Source organism: Bidens hawaiensis, unplaced genomic scaffold (assembly GCF_021521415.1).
Source record: "Bidens hawaiensis isolate Kalapana, Puna unplaced genomic scaffold, B.hawaiensis_p1.1 tig00056747_1, whole genome shotgun sequence".
Lineage (NCBI taxonomy): Eukaryota > Viridiplantae > Streptophyta > Magnoliopsida > Asterales > Asteraceae > Bidens > Bidens hawaiensis.
Window position 1 is genome coordinate 1 of NW_027506368.1, and position 16,804 is coordinate 16,804.

General features: G+C 41.3%; 1 pseudogene; it reads left to right on the top strand.

Annotated features, from left to right (window-relative positions):
• The first annotated feature begins 1,835 nt into the window (after nucleotides 1-1,835).
• Nucleotides 1,836-2,345, top strand: LOC143617656 (putative mitochondrial protein AtMg00860 pseudogene; annotated as a pseudogene).
• Nucleotides 2,346-16,804: the final 14,459 nt, after the last annotated feature.

Sequence of the window (16,804 nt, forward strand, 5' to 3'; positions counted from 1 at the left end):
CGATGGTTCCAATCCCCTTGGTTGGATCTTTCAAGCCGATAACTACCTCACCTATTTCCGTACTCGACTGGCGGAACGCGTCGCCCTCACCGCTTTTCATTGCACCGGTGACGCCCTTTCTTGGTACCAACACCTGGCCGATAATGACCTCCTGGGCACATGGACGGATTTCAAACGACAACTCCCCTCCTCATTCGAGAATCATGAAGCGGCTCTTTACAAGCTTCAACAAACCACCACCGTTCCTGATTACCTCCTTGCTTTCGAGCGACTCAGTAATCGCGTTACTGGGTTAACTCCACAAAATCGCCTCAATTGTTTCCTATCTGGCCTTAAACCTGCGATCAACTCGGAAGTGGCTATTCATAAGCCCACTACTATAGATGAGGCCACGGGCCTAGCCCGTATGATAGAAGACAAACTGGCCCACTAATTCAAACCTAAGCCCTTTTACCCATCTCGCTCTTCCACTTTCTCTGCTTTCACTTCCCTGCCCCTCCCCGTCCCCTTCCACCACTCCGAATACTACCCCTCCTACCCCCTCATCATTATTACCCACACCTACTAAGCCCCTGCCATTTCACAAACTTACCCCCGAACAAATCCAGCAGCGCCGCAAAGAAGGCCTGTGTTTCCGTTGCCTAGCTCGCTATTTTCCCGGTCATTCTTGTTCTCCACCACAATTCCTCCTCATCGTCGATCATGGGGACTCCGATTACTCTGATCCGGATCCTCCTGATTCTGATTCGTCTGATATCTCCACTCCTACCTTCACGTCTCTCTCTCCTGCAGCCTTCTTTGGTATGTCGTCCCCTCAGACCTTACGCCTTCAAGGTTTCATTTTGGGGAAACCAATTACTGTCCTTGTCGATTGCGGAAGCACTCATAACATTATGCAACCGCGAATCGCCGCCGCCCTATCCTTGCACACTCATCCATTACCACCGTTCCCTGTCATGGTCGGCAACGGCCAATTAATCCATTGCGAAGGTCACTGCCCTTCGGTTCCGGTACAACTTCAACATGCTCATTTTGTTATTCCATTCTTTTTATTCAAAATTCAGGGAGCCGATATCGTTCTAGGTGTTACTTGGTTAGGAAGTTTGGGTTCAATAACCGCGGATTTTTCCATTCCCGAACTCACCTTTACCTTCAACGGTGCCACTACCACCCTACGTGGCGACCCGCTGACTCAACCGGTTACCCCGGTTCATTATCGTCTCTTCTTCGTCGTGATTCTATCGAGTCTATGCACGCCCTTGTCATGGATTCATCACTTTCTGTCCAGTCGTCCTTACCCTCCACATCCGATCCTCACCTGGCTAACCTGCTCAATTCCTTCCCTACTCTCTTTGACACTCCACACAGCCTCCCACCGTCCCGTCCTCATGATCATCACATTCCCTTACCTCCAAATACCAAACCTGTTAATGTTCGCCCATATCGCTACCCCGCATTTTCAGAAGCAAATTATGAGCCAACTCATTTCTGAAATGCTTCGTGATGGCGTAATCCATCCTAGTCAAAGTCCGTTTTCATCTCTGGTCTTACTGGTTAAAAAGAAAGACGGAAGTTGGCGCTTTTGTGTTGATTATCGCGCCCTAAACGCGTTGACAATACGTGATCGTTTTCCGATTCCCACTATCGATGAACTTTTGGACGAATTACACGGGGCACAAATATTCTCCAAAATAGATCTTTGATCCGGTTACCATCAAATCCAGGTTGCAGAATCGGATATACCCAAAACAGCCTTTCGCACTTCCGACGGTCACTACGAATTTCTTGTTATGCCTTTCGGTCTTTCGAACGCCCCGTCTACCTTTCAAGCTGCCATGAATGATCTTTTCCGGCCCGTTTTACGTCGTTTCGTCTTAGTTTTCTTCGATGATATCCTGGTGTACAGTGCTACTCTTTCTGATCATTACTCGCATTTAAATTATGTTTTAGAAGCCCTCACCAGCCACAATTTTTATGCTAAGGCTTCAAAATGTACTTTTGCGGTTTCGGACATTTCTTTTTTGGGTCACAAGATCTCCTCTTTGGGTGTATCTCCTGAGCAAGATAAAATCGATTCGATTCAGAAATGGCCTACCCCACATTCGCTCACCATGTTACGGGCCTTCCTCGGCCTTACGGGTTATTATCGCCGTTTCGTGCCCCGGTACGCACACATTGCTGCTGCTTTAACCGAAATATTAAAGCAAAAAGAGTTTTCATGGTCGTCTGCTGCCCAATTAGCTTTCACTACCTTGAAACAACACATGCAGAATCTTATCACTCTTGTTTTGCCTGATTTCAGCCAACCCTTCGACTTAACACTGATGCTTCCGGCTATGCTATAGGAGCGGTCCTCTCTCAACATAACCGACCCATCGCATTCTTCTCCAAAAAGTTGTGTACCATAATGCAAGGCCAATCCACCTATACCAAAGAACTATATGCAATCACCGAATCGGTACGCAAGTGGCGTCAATATCTTTTGGGCAGCAAATTCCGAATTTACACCAATCACCACAGCCTAAAACACTTACTCACACAACCCATTCAAACTTCCGAGCAGCAAAAATGGGTCACTAAACTAATCGGTTATGACTTCGAAATTCATTTTAAACCGGGAAAACAAAACACGGTTGCGGACGCTCTCAGTCGGGTCGATCTACCAACTATGTTGGCTTTATCTCATCCCACCGCTTTATGGCTCAATGAGATACGCTCCTATTTCGCCACCAACCCTCTCGGTCAGTGGCTGGTCCAGCAGGTGACCGCTGAGCCATCCGCATTTCCACATCATGTGTTTCGTGATGGACTTGTCCTTTTGAAAGGTCGTATCATGGTTCCTCCTTTACCTACCATTCGTAATGATTTATTGGCTGAATTCCACTCTTCCACATTGGGTGGTCACTCGGGCATTCATGCGACCTTTAAACGTCTTTCAACCTCCTTTACTTGGTTGGGCATGAAACGCGATGTCACCAAGTATATCAAAGAATGTTCCGTATGTCAAGCTATTAAATCCCCGACTCACAAACCGTATGGTCTTCTTCAATCGCTGCCTATTCCCACCGATACATGGCAAGATCTTTCCATGGACTTTATCACTAATTTGCCACTATCGAAAGGAAAATCGTCCATATGGGTCATCGTTGATCGTCTTTCAAAGTTTGCTCATTTCCTTCTGTTACCCACTCATTACACAGCCATCACCTTAGCCTCTTTGTTCATGCGGGACATTTATCGATTACATGGCCTGCCAAAAACCATTGTGTCGGATCGCGATCCAACCTTCTTGAGTCAATTCTGGAAAGCTCTCTTCAGCCAAATGGGTACCAAACTACTCTATTCCAGTGCTTACCATCTTCAAACGGATGGCCAAACCGAGGTCGTTAATCGGTGTTTGGAGAATTATCTCCGTGCTTTCGTTTTCGACAAACCATCTTCTTGGGAACGTTTCCTATTCCTTGTAGAATTTTCCTACAACACTTCCCATCACTCCTCCATCAATATGACCCCATTCAAGGCCTTGTATGGTAGAGATGTCAATACAATACATGACTACACTCCAGGTTCAAACCCAAATGCTTTCATTGATTTATCTTTAACCACCCATCAACTCCTCTTGACAACTCTCAAGTTTTCACTCGAATAAGCTCGCAACCGCATGACCAAACAAGCAAACAAGAAACGTCTCGAAAAGGAATTCCACATTGGTGATTTTGTTTACTTAAAACTACAAAAATATCGACAACATTCGGTTCAGCATCGCAAGCATCAGAAGCTCTCCAAACGGTTCTTCGGTCCTTATAAAATTGTACAACGTATTGGCAAGGTCGCGTATCGCTTGGATTTACCGCCTACCTCGAAGATTCATCCAATTTTTCACGTGTCTTTGCTAAAGGAAGCCATGGCAATGTTCTTCTTCTAGCCGATTCTCTCGACAACTTTGAAGCTACTGAAGTTAGTCTCCTTCCTGAAGCAGTTTTGGACTCTCGTATAACTACGGACAACAAGAAACAATTGCTTATCAAGTGGGAAAAATTGCCTTTGGAAAATGCAACTTGGGAAGACGAAGCTGACTTGAAGCAACTCTATCCGTTTTTTACCGACATTGAGGACAATGCCAATTCTTCAGGGGGAGGTGTTGTTACGGACTCATTAGGCCCAACATCAGCTGCTCAAGCCCAAGTTAAGCTGGACGGAGACACTCGGCCCAAACGAAACATAAGGAAACCAAACAGATTTGAAGATTGAAGTGCACGTCGCATGCTCACATGATTTCCTAAATTTTCTCTTTATTTTACTAAGTCTTAGGTGCATTAGTTTAGTTAGTGGTGCATGGTGCATGTTTCCCTTTGAATAAGGAACGTGGGAGGTGATCCCTGTTTCATTGCATGTATATATTCTTGTTTTGCATTAAGAAAATGATCAGAAAATTGTTCCAAAAAAATTATCTTTCTCTCTGAATTTATTGGAGTGTAGCCTACTAAAACAAGGCCTATCAAGGAGTCGCTAGTTGCTATGTTTTCTAGAGAAAAATATATATTTTTAAAATAATAAATGGCACAAGCAATCCTCTTGGCAACTTAATGGTTCATATGGAAAACAAAAAAACGACATTAGCTTCAACAACATTCTAAGAAATCCAGAGAAAATTAGAGAAAATTTAAATGTGTTTTCATTTACCTAAATTAAAAATATAATAACACTTCCTACGTTAAAAACAGAACGTTTGGTGGAGGTTTGATGTTTGTTTTTGTTGGTGTATGCTTGGCGTCATGCTAGAGCCGTTTCTTGTTCTTTCGGTACACTATTATGTTTGGTGCCGTTAAAAAAATATCATAAATAAAGTCATATTAAAAAATTGAAAACGTGTATAAGGGACACACAACTTTGAGAAGACTTTTTGCTAAAAGTCAAAATTACAAGCACCGCTTACTATGCATCCCAATAAAAATCAAGCCTCATAATCATTTTGAGTAGACTAATATTTTCCTTTGTACGTGGTCCATAAGATGATCCCAAGTCAAACCCAACAACCCTAGTCCTTCCTTAGTCAACTTACACTCGTTAGTCAACTCTCATTTTGTTATCCTTTTGGCCTTTGCAAGTTTTTTTAATAGCAAAGTTAAGAGATTTGATAATTTTAACAACCAATACACTATTTTTAAATCCAACTAATCCACCTACTGCAATATTTGAACCCTGAATATGGAGAAAGGTAGATTGAAAGGGTTATACATATAAAAAGGAAACATGCAACGGTGCCGGTTATAGCAGCAAACCCTCAATGTAGAGGGGATGAGTAAGCGTAGATCAAAATTGACTTGAGAGGAGCGGATTAGGCAAAATTAACTAGATTTGCACCTACCTGAGGACATGGTCTATTATAGGAGTTCGCGGAGACGTGTGATTAAGGTTAACGATTGTTAGGGGATGACACTTTTGTTTGTTAGCTGTATCTCAAGGACTTAGAATCTCTTACATTTTAGATGGACTTTGTATGTGATTGTGTGCATGCTTTATGTCTATTTGTGTCATACGATGTTAGATGAGCCTACTTTTACTTTTTTACTATGTCATTTTTTCACAAGGTGTTACGTTATTGGTACATGTATGTTTGTATGTTGCTTGATTTTGAGCCCGGGGTCCCTCTGTAAGCAGTCTCTTAATCCTCATGAATAGATGTAAGGTTTGTTAACATCACACCAATAATTTTTCCTGTTTGTGACATTTACTGGGTACAATTGATTTATTGATCAAATCTTTAAAAGAGGGAGCACCTAAAACATACTTGAATACCATTGGACCAAATTACCATGGATTTTTAAGACATTTGAAAACAGTGATAAGGGTTTCAATTACGAGGTGAACATATCGTGAACCATTTCCGGTGGTTATGTTTAAGGTATAGGATTTAATATGTTCCAAAACTCTTAAAACACAACATTGACCATGATGCATAACACAAGATTAAACACTTCATGTACTTACGGATTGACAACTAACGACACTACCAATTTAACCAGTTTTTTATGTTCAAAGTTTTAAATATATATAAAAAACACAAAGAGCTATATAAACTTACACTTAAACCACAACTCAACACCCATTCATTTAGTTCTTAAGCGCTGACATTAATATACATGACTAATTTTTGTTTTGACATAAAAACTAAAATATATCCTTTTGAAAAGTTATACAAATAAACGGGTCGACAAACAATTTTGGAACACAAATTTCATGTTAGGTCGTATTCTATTTAAAAACACACAAAGACACACGTGCATACGTACACATATACACATGTGTGTGTTCATTTTAAAATCAATAATAATATGTTGAGAGTTGTCGGGAACGCTTTAACCAAATAGATTCTTATATGTTTAATGCTACTTTTTTAAAACTATTGTATTTATAGTGTTGTTCTCTATACATGTGTATAGACTTAGATTTAAGTAAAACAAAGAGCGGAAAGATATAAAAGAAAAACACCTTTAGTTGAAGTAACAATGAAAAATTGAGAACTCATATAAATAATTTTTATTTTCATATGTAATATATTCTAATGCGTATTGATCAAATACAAATAAAGTTAATGTGCTAAACGTGATAATCAAGTAGAGTAATTATATATACAAGTAGTGTAATTATGTTAATACATCATATAGTAATTACATAATTACTCTACTTGTACATATAAATACTTTACTTGATTCTCATACTTAGTATTTTACTTTTTTTTTAGCTTTTAATTTTATTTACTTCTTTCATTATATAGAAACATATATATTACATCAACATAGCAGGTAGGCGGACAACAAGCTGCGCCGCCACCCCTTTCTGAATTGTAAACCCTAACCTGCTAAAAAGACATACCCCTGCCCTTTTGGAGTCGACACATTGCTATGCACAACCCGTTGGACCCTGGTTAGGAAACAGATAGCTTCCGGTGCCAAGGAGCCAAAGGTATCAAAAGCCAAAGGGACAAAAACATGTTGGTTCTCTTCGCAGGCTTTAGCATGTTTCTCCACCTTCTTCGTTTCAGCCCTTTTCATTGCTTACCCAGCTACAAACCCATTATCCCTCAAACCAGCTAAGGGAGATACCCCTGTGAGGTCAACACAAGCGTGTTTTCCCTGGCCCAACCAAAGACGAGCAAATCTGCCGGTCGTAGAGTGGATCTCCCTTCTGTGGGGTCTGTAAGGAAGTTTACGGGGGCTTCCTTTTTAGCTGATATCCCAGCTCGCCTTAAGATGTCCCAAAAAATGTCCCGCACCCAATCATGTCGGTATTTGAACCCAAGCATCTCCTTGCAATGAACCGCATGCTCTCCGAATTTATCCAGGCAAGCCTTACGGCAGATCGGACATGTTTCGTCTTCTGGGTACATTGGGACCATCAAACGGTACTTAAGAATGGCCCTAGACCGCAGACATGCTTTGGCCGAAGACATCAATCGGATAACGGTCAGAAAATCTTGGGCATGAGGACCTTGTAAGCATTCAATAACCGCCTTCTATCGGGAGGACAATCCAAAAACTTCTCTCAGGCTCTAAGCGATTTTGCCAAAAAGGGCATTCGCCAAAGTTTTTCGAGGCTTTGGTGGGGCGGTGTCCATATTAGAGAAACCGCCAATGTCAAAGTCTAGGAGAGTGCCATTTAGGCGTTCCAGGGCCTGCACGTAGTCTGAGTCCAGGTCGACAACTCCGCTATTCCTTAAGATGTGATTCTGTAGCTTCCAAGACTGAGCCCTCGACGCTACAAAAGCGTAAACCCCAACATCATGAGCCGAAAAAAGGCCTAAATCCCCTAAGCGCATCGGTAAAGATGCAAGTCGCCACTGAAGATCACCAAAGAACGGGCCTCCACATACAACTATGTCTTCGATGGCTTCTCGAAGCCCCTTATCAAAACATGATACCGCATCATCCATCATATGGGGGTGGCATGTTCGTAACCCAAAAAGCAACTTAGCAACCCCCATGCAAGACCTAAGCAGGAGGAGTTCACTCTGGGGATCCCTAAGGCAAGGTAAGAGTTTCATAAGATCAACCGCACAAGATGCTCTCTGCCTCGCCAACTCCTTAATAAAGTAGGGATCTCGACTAACAGCCCCTCCAAGGAGCTTTACCCATCTCTCTGGTCTACCAATCCCACTAGGGAAGAGCCCATCATTGACTTTCACCCCATTACACGCTAGCCAAAAAACCTCGGTTTTCTTAATATTAAGTTGCAGCCCTAATGATGGCCCTTCCGAGCTGATAATGTCTAGAGCTTTAGCGACTTCGTTGGCACCACCAATAATAGTCCCATCATCCAAGTACCAAGCATGAAATGGGAGGTTACAGTCATTTTGTACCTGGAGAACAAGAGGGTGTAATGCTAAGGCAAAGAGGAGGGGCCCAAGGGGGTCTCCCTGCTGAACCCCAGTAGTAGCCCCTATACAGTCATCACCAACGTACAACCTAGCCGGCTTGGCATAAAGGAACTGCACCCATAGATAGATAGACGGGCAATGATGATGAACCTCCCGGAGAAGGGCTGTGCGGTCGACCATATTGAAGGCGTTAGAGAAGTCCACGGTAAGCATAGCTAAAGAACCGTCCGCGTGAAAGGAGTTAAGAAACCGGTTCGCGCTGTGAAGCACCGCCTCTGCCCCATTAGGGGTCCCCACCCCAAACTGAAAGTCCCCTAAATACTGAGTCATTTCCTTCCCAACCATCTTCATAGCCACTTTAGAAACCAACCTACGCTAGATAGCCCCCACAGCAATGGGCCGAATTCCATTATCCGGCTTTAATAAAGGGGTAAGGGGGGCCGAAGCAATAAACTCAGCGATCACCTTGGGGCACAGACCCCCTAGCCATAAGTTGACGACTTCATTGATGGCTGAGAGCAGACCCATGGAAGTCACTGATCCCTCACCGCTAAGAGCGTCCAACAAGTGTTGCGCCCGCATCCCGTCTCTCCCGCATGAGGTCCCTTTAGGAAATGATCGGATACATCTAAGCACACAGTCCCCATCCACAGAGAGAGTAGGCAGGGTGACAGAGCTAGAAGGAAAGGACGGAGGCGGCACCCCTGGGTGTTTATCAATGAGGGCTTTCATGGTTGAATCTTCGAGAGGGGCAACCCCACTTGAGCATAATACCTTGACTGCAGCTGTGAAATGACCATCCCTGACTTTCCTGAGACATTTTTTAATATTGAGGCTGTTTTCAGAACCCTCCTCTCCTCCCACCTCTCTTTTAGTAAAAGTGCTTCCCCCCACGTTATCAAAGAGAGAAAGAACCAAGTCAGCAAAACCAGATCCATCTTTCCATACCGCAAGTGCTTGCTGAATGCTACTACATTGCAAAGACTTTCGATTCCCTGACCTGCGTTCCTGCCTAGTGGAAGGTTTCACCACCCTTAAAGTACAACGCGACAACAATAGTAATTTGACCCAATTCTCAATCGAGCCTGGTGAATCCACTATCTTGCGTAAAGCGCATGCCAAAGTCTGAGCAAACGCCAAATGACAACTTGGGGGGATGCTCTTAACCGTTTGAATGGGAAGGGAGAAAACCCGTTCCAAAAGGGATACATCCCCAACCACTCCTACAGATGGACCGGGGTCCCTATCCACAGACACACGATTAGGTTTCTGGATCCCAACGATGAATTCTCCAGCATCTCCAGAATCCACAGAAAAAGAATAGACACCATCAGCATGCTTGCACCCCCTGCATAAGGCATGCAACGTCATGCACCTCCCACATAACCATTTATCCCCCGCCCGAAGGGCTTCCCCAACATCTATAAAAAGGTCCAAATCCTTGGAGATAGCATCTTTTAAAAGGTTCTTCCGAGTATCCGTTTTGAAATGGGTACTTTGCATGTGCTCAAGTAGGCAGAAAAACCCCGAGGACCCAGGTCTACCATCCTTACACTCGTGGAAATGCTTAAAGGGGCATGGCCTTAAACCGTAAGTGGAGCTAGGACCAAGCCCTCCTGTATTTACGTTTCGAATTCTTTTTATGGTAGCCATGTACACACGAGAACAGAAAACAAACAAATCACAAAAGACACCGGACCCCTAAAGACCCCGACTCGAGATGAGTTAGAGCAAGAATCAAAGATCAAACCCCTCACACTCGAAGGAGGGGAGCAACTACGGGTTGCTCACCCCCCATCTAGCACCTCACAACAACCGCTAAGGCATAAAAGGAGGAAGGTATAACTCCAAAATAAAGCAAAATGGGTAGAACTCCAACTCAAAATACCCTCTTAAGCACCCAAATGCAAGTAAACAACCTTTAACTTATCCGAACGTAAGTCGTAATTTCGTCAAACACCTGGCGTGCAACAATTATTAACCACCAATTAATTGGTTTATATGTTACATATATTTTAATTAATGTTTATATGTTACTATAAATACTAAGTTGACGGGAGGTATGAATTTAATTTGATGTCTTGATGTTATGTTGTAAGGGTGAAGAAAATGACCAAAATGTCAGAAAGTGTAGCGACCGGGCTGCTTTCAGGAGTTGTGAAGGTATCGGGATTCTTCACAAGCGCGATTGTGAAGGTATGTGAGATTTTATTTGATGGATAATTAGTCTACCAAAATTTCATCGTTGCTAGATATGTAGGATTTTATTCCAAGTTTGCAGTATTTGGTTAAATCAAGCATAAATTGATTAGGAAGGTAAATTCAATTGAACTGTTTTCTTACCAATCGTCCAACTAGAATGGGGCATTTTTTTTTGCCATTTCCAATATAACATTTTAAATAACTTGTCAGAAAAAATGAATGTCTAAAACCATCTAACGAGAAGGGCCTAATCAAACACTCAAGATTTCTGATACCTAATTCGCCTTCGTATTTGGGAGCCACATTTCTCCCACGCAATCCAAACTATCTTTTTTTGATTGCTCCGATCCACCCCAAAGAAACCTTCTAATCGCTTTGAGTTTGTCAGTTACTAGCAACAAGACTTTGTATAATGAAACTTAGTACACGGTCACACGTTAAGACTTCCAAGTACTGTTTTAGTAGTATAATTCTTCACCAGTCCACCACAAAGAAAGCTCTGAATCCCTTTGAGCTTTTCGATTTCAATTAATGAGACGATAGATAATGAAAAATAAATAAGTGTACTTGCAAATATATAAATTTCTAAACTATTTTGTTTTTTTGTTGTTTTTTTAGTGTAGAAAGTATAAACGAGTTAATGTTTGATACAAAATACTTAAAAAGTTGAAAGTGAGTTGAATAAAACAAAACAAAAAACATGTTAGTGGATTTCTTAGTCAATGCTTTTGACTCCCAATCGTATCTCTATGAACATAAAATATCACAAGTACGGTGGGCGGTGGTGATGAGCTGACGTGGACGGCGGAAGACGACGCCCATGGCTTACGTCACTCGTCTCTCCGTTTTGACTTTATACATATTTATGTTCTAATTAATTATAAAAATTTAAAAACATCAACGGGTGGGATCCACGCGCATGCGCGTGCTCATCAGGGCCCAACGTGTACCCTTGAATTCAGAGCCTGAAATTGACGGTATTCTTGCTTGCCCACTTCTATTTGGTGGAAATCATAACAAAGAATAATAATAATAATAACAAAACACAAAGATAATAGCTCTAAGTAGATGAAATGAAATATCAAAGACTTTCTTATGTTGGGATAGTGGGTTTCTCATTATAAGTGGGTTTTCTTTTGGGGATGGTCTAGGGGTCAGGGATGCTATACGAGCTTTTTACGAGGACTTGACAGCCTAGAGCCCCAATGTTTTGTGCTATCAGAATGAAGATGAGCGGGTGACCCGTCGATGATCCAAATTGCCGTTAAAAATATTTTATATTGATGATTAGAGATATGCTCTTTGACATATGCGGACCAGAATTTCTGTTAAGAAAGAATCACTTGTGAATATATTGGCTGACCCGTTGGATGGAATATCATCTCCTCGACCGACTACCATTCCAATGTTTAGATGGATAGGAAGATACTTAAGTGTGTGGATCTAACAAGGGTTTCCCCTCCAGTGGGCTTAGTGAGTAATGCGTTCATAGTCGATCAAGTTACTTTAAAGTTTGCTTAATGTAATGTGACTAAACATGAGAAAGCATGTATTGACAACCAACATGTATTTGTTCCTTTTGTTTTTGACACTTTTGGGTTCTCACACCTGAAGTTGTGGAGTTATTAAGCCAAGTTCAACGATCATGCATAGTAATGTACGACTCCATGATCTTTTAATGTAATTTTTTTAAAAAAAAGAGTTTCCAATTTAAAATGGGTTAACAATGCAAATTGTTGTATGCTTGTCTTATGTTGCGATGTAATTAATATTTTTCACTTATATATATATATATATATGATTGATTTCTTTTGAGAACCACTTTGAGTTTTAAGAACTCGAAAGAACTCAACATAACAATTTTTTTTTCGAAATTTTTTTTACACATGTGTAATACGTAAGTGTAAGTGATGTACAAAAAATTACGGTATTTTTTTACACACCGAATCGACTTTTTACACATGTGTAACTAATGCTTAAACTTGTGTAATTATCAAAAATATTTATTCTCTCTCCTGCTTCATTTTTTAATTGAATTTAATCTCAGCCACATATTTCATATCATTTAATTAAATGTGTGGTTCAAAATTGAGTTCTTAAAGTTCTTAAAACTCACCATGGTTCTCAAAATAACCCTCCTCTATAAATATATATATATTGATTAAGCGAATTATTAAATTCTTATGTGATTTTTTATTTAGTGAAGTTTGAACAAGGAAACTACTAAAAAAGTGATGCATGTATTAGGGGGTGTTTGTTTTTTCTTCAAACATCTTCAAGGAGCTAATGTCTGCAGGCGCGCAGACATTACCCTTGAAGACTGTTTGTTTTTTTTCTTAAAACAGATCTGAAGTTATCTTCTTTCATCTTAAAAGAAAAGCAAGGAAATCTTGCTTAAAACATCTTCACAAAAAAACCTTTGCAGCCACCCTCTCATCCACTGCTCCTACCACCGTCCGCCAACACCACCACCCACCGTACGCCGCCACCACCACCCCCGTACCCCGCCGCCACCGTCCACCACCATCCACCGCCACCACCACCACCACCGTCCACCACCCACCATCCATCACCACCACCGTCCACCACCCACCATCCATCACCACCACCGTCCGCCACCACCACCACCATCCATCACCGCCACCACCACCATCCATCACCCACCACCACCACCATCCATCACCGCCACCACCACCACCATCCATCACCGCCACCACCACCGTCCACCACCCACCATCCATCACCACCACCGTCCACCACCCACCATCCATCACCACCACCGTCCGCCACCACCACCACCATCCATCACCACCACCGTCCACCACCCACCATCCATCACCACCACCATCCATCACCACCACCACCATCCATCACCGCCACCACCACCATCCATCACCCACCACCACCACCATCCATCACCACCACCGTCCACCACCAACCAAAACCATCCATCACCACCACCCATTGTCCACCACCACCATCCACCGCCACTACCCACCGTCCGCCGCCACTACCACCATCCACCACCACCACCTTCCACCACCCACCAAAACCAAATCGGCATGGCAAGCAAAGACTAAAAACTAGATGTAACTTGAATAAATGACTTCTATCTTGTGAGATAAGTTTGACAGTTATGCAGACAGTATCAGCTTATAAAAACAAACAGTCTTATATTTTCAGCTTGCAGATCTTCAGACCACATCTTCAGTTGCAGACATGAAAACAGATGAAATCAGCTTGCAGACAGTTTATGTCTGCAAAAACAAACAGCACCTTAGTATCATTTGAGCATTTTTTTAGCGAGCAACAAACATAGAATACCTAGGTTCTTCGTGTAGGGTGACTCAATAGCAAAATGTCACCGTCAGCTGGTCCAACCCAGCTGTTCGGAGCCATTAAGCACATCCAAGTTATCCCCAGTTTCGTAGAAAACCCACACGCCCGAAAGCCCACTGGTGGTAAAACTCGGACACCCCATAATCAAATTGGAGATCACAAAGATCTCAGTCTTCCTTTATTGAACCACCACACCCCCCCCCCCAATAAAAAAATGTTGTAAGTAGAGATTAAACTTGAGTCTCCATTGAGAAACCCAAACTTTCTACCACCACACCACAGTGAAAAGAACATCATTAAGAGCATTCTTATCCCCTCCATCTTTTTCACCCTATAATATAACTAAAATTCATACTTTATAAAAATTTAATACTCATTTTAAAAAAATCTCCCATAATCATCTACCATTTTTATTTTTATCTCATTCACAAACAATTATTTTATTATATTTATTGTTTGTATACACTCACAAAAATTTAGAGAATGATGAATAGTAATTTTTATATATAAAAAATTGATGTAACAACTTTTTTTTTTAATTTATGGTTGGAGTAAACAAACGGTGGATAAGAGGGAGTTGGTTTTTAGTATTATTTTTTAAAATTTAAAGACGGGGAAAATAATGACGGATGTGATGAGAATGCTCTAAATAACTACTAATTTATTTTCCAAAGTTTAAATTAAATATGAAAATTTTAAATAACTATTAATTTATTTTATGAATATTGGTTTTAAATAATCTCAACTATGTCCCATTGGAAAATAATGGCCCCAACTTCAAAGCTGGCTAGTAGCGGTCCATACTAAAGGGGTGGTATTTGTTTTAAATGGACCAGGACTAACGGATGCTAACTCCGATCGGGATTTGCTGACGTGGACCTTTTTCTCCGCCCGCATCACATCGGATAACTGATGAAAACTTGCAACTCGCTTCCATTGTCTCTAATATCGTTGTACCATCTCACTCCCTCTTCAAAACACATCGGAAATTAGAAAAATGAAGAATGTTTCATCTTCTTCCATGGCCAATCCCTATATTCCATACACGATCTTATTATCAAAAATTTGAAATTAATGTTACACGATTTACAAAATAAACATAGGGTTTTTTTAGGGGATCAAAACAAGTCGAATTATGTGTCGATTACCTTGAATGTTGCACGGTTAACGAGGGTGGACTTCACCAAAGACAACAACGGCGGCACACCCGTTAGGTTTCGAATGAGGGGAGAAAGAGAGAGCGAGAGAGACGGTGTAACCATATTAGGGAGAATGGAAGCGAGTTGCATGTTTTCGACGTGATGCGGCCGGAGAAGAAGGCTCACGTCAGCAAATCACTAACGGAGTTAACATCTGTTAGTCGCGGTCCATTTAAAACAGATACCCTTTAGTATGGACCACTACTAGCCAATTTTAAAGTTAGAACCATTATTTACTAATATGACATATTTGGAATTATTTAAAACCAATATTCTTTTATTTTAGAGTCCACAAAATAAAATGAACATATTAAATGATAAAAACTAACATTCTCACAAAATTTGTCTTTACTATTGGTTTATTACTTTTTTTAACGGTCATTTTGATTACTGACGGATCATTATCTCACGGTTCTCACTCAATCATCTTCAATCCCGGAGTATGGAACTGTGGGGTGCTAGACATGTATGTCCCCAAAAGAAAACTCGTACACCAATTTATCAATCCAGACCCGAAGACCACCATCGTAATGAAACTCATCATAGATGTAAAAACACATAACCTCAAACATTTTTTTTATCACACGTAGGAGTTAAACCCACAATCTCTCTCTTTTTTAAATATAGTTTTTTCGGTTTTATAAAAGAGAGTTGAAAAAGGTTATTGAATTAAATGCGTCTTGAATTTGCAAAAAGAAATATTAATTCACATCGTGAATTTTCTGTTAGAAAAACATGAGTGCAATTAGATATTTATTGTATAGACTTTATCCCAACATAACTTTGGAAAAGAAAATATTTGTTTGCATAAAAAGGTAAATACGAAAATATGAGTATAGCTATCCCTCAAAACCATTTTTACTTGTGGTACTCTTCTTTTTCCTATTTTAAATAAAAAACTATTCACTGTTTAATTTATTAAGTTGTCTTACAAAAACTCACCTTTTTTTAATAAACCTTTTTGTAATAATTATTGAAGTCGCCAGACCTCTAGAACCACCGTAGGTTTAATGGTGGTGTTTAGGTGCTGGGTATCAACGGAGGTGGTGTTTAGGTGGCGGTTGTAGGTACCGACGATGGCGGTGGTCAACGGTGGTGGTTAGCAGGGGGGGGGGGTTGTTCAAATGATGGTGGCTTTCAGGTGGTGGTGTTTAGGTTGAGTTTTTTGGCGAAAATATGTTGAGTGTTCCGACCAAAACCTTTTTTCCAGCGACCGACGACTAACAACGTTAGATATCTGTTTGTCGCAGATTGTTGGGAGCAAATATGCTAAAAGATGGGGTTGTCAGCAAACATTTCATTTGGTGAGACTAGTATTTGCTAATAGTAAATAGTTATGTGAAGAAACACTAAGGGAACCCTGGACAGATTATAGATAATCTGGGGGTTAAGTAATGTTTCCCACGGATGAGATCTAACTGAGAAGGCTGTTCTTCAGGAGACCTGCAAAACAAACACCGTAAGCTCGTCACTGAGAAGGGGGGGGGGGGGGGTTCCTCCTTGTGACCACCCTCCGGCGTGAGAATCAGACTAGATTGCTCTGAATATAAGTGTATATTAAGAGATTGCTAGATAACTGGATAGCAGATGATCTTACCATTCCAAGATGTTGGAGTATTTATAGCCGAAGGTAGGTTAGAAGGTATAGCCGGCTGAATAGTATTCCTGTTCTACCAACAGTGGACTA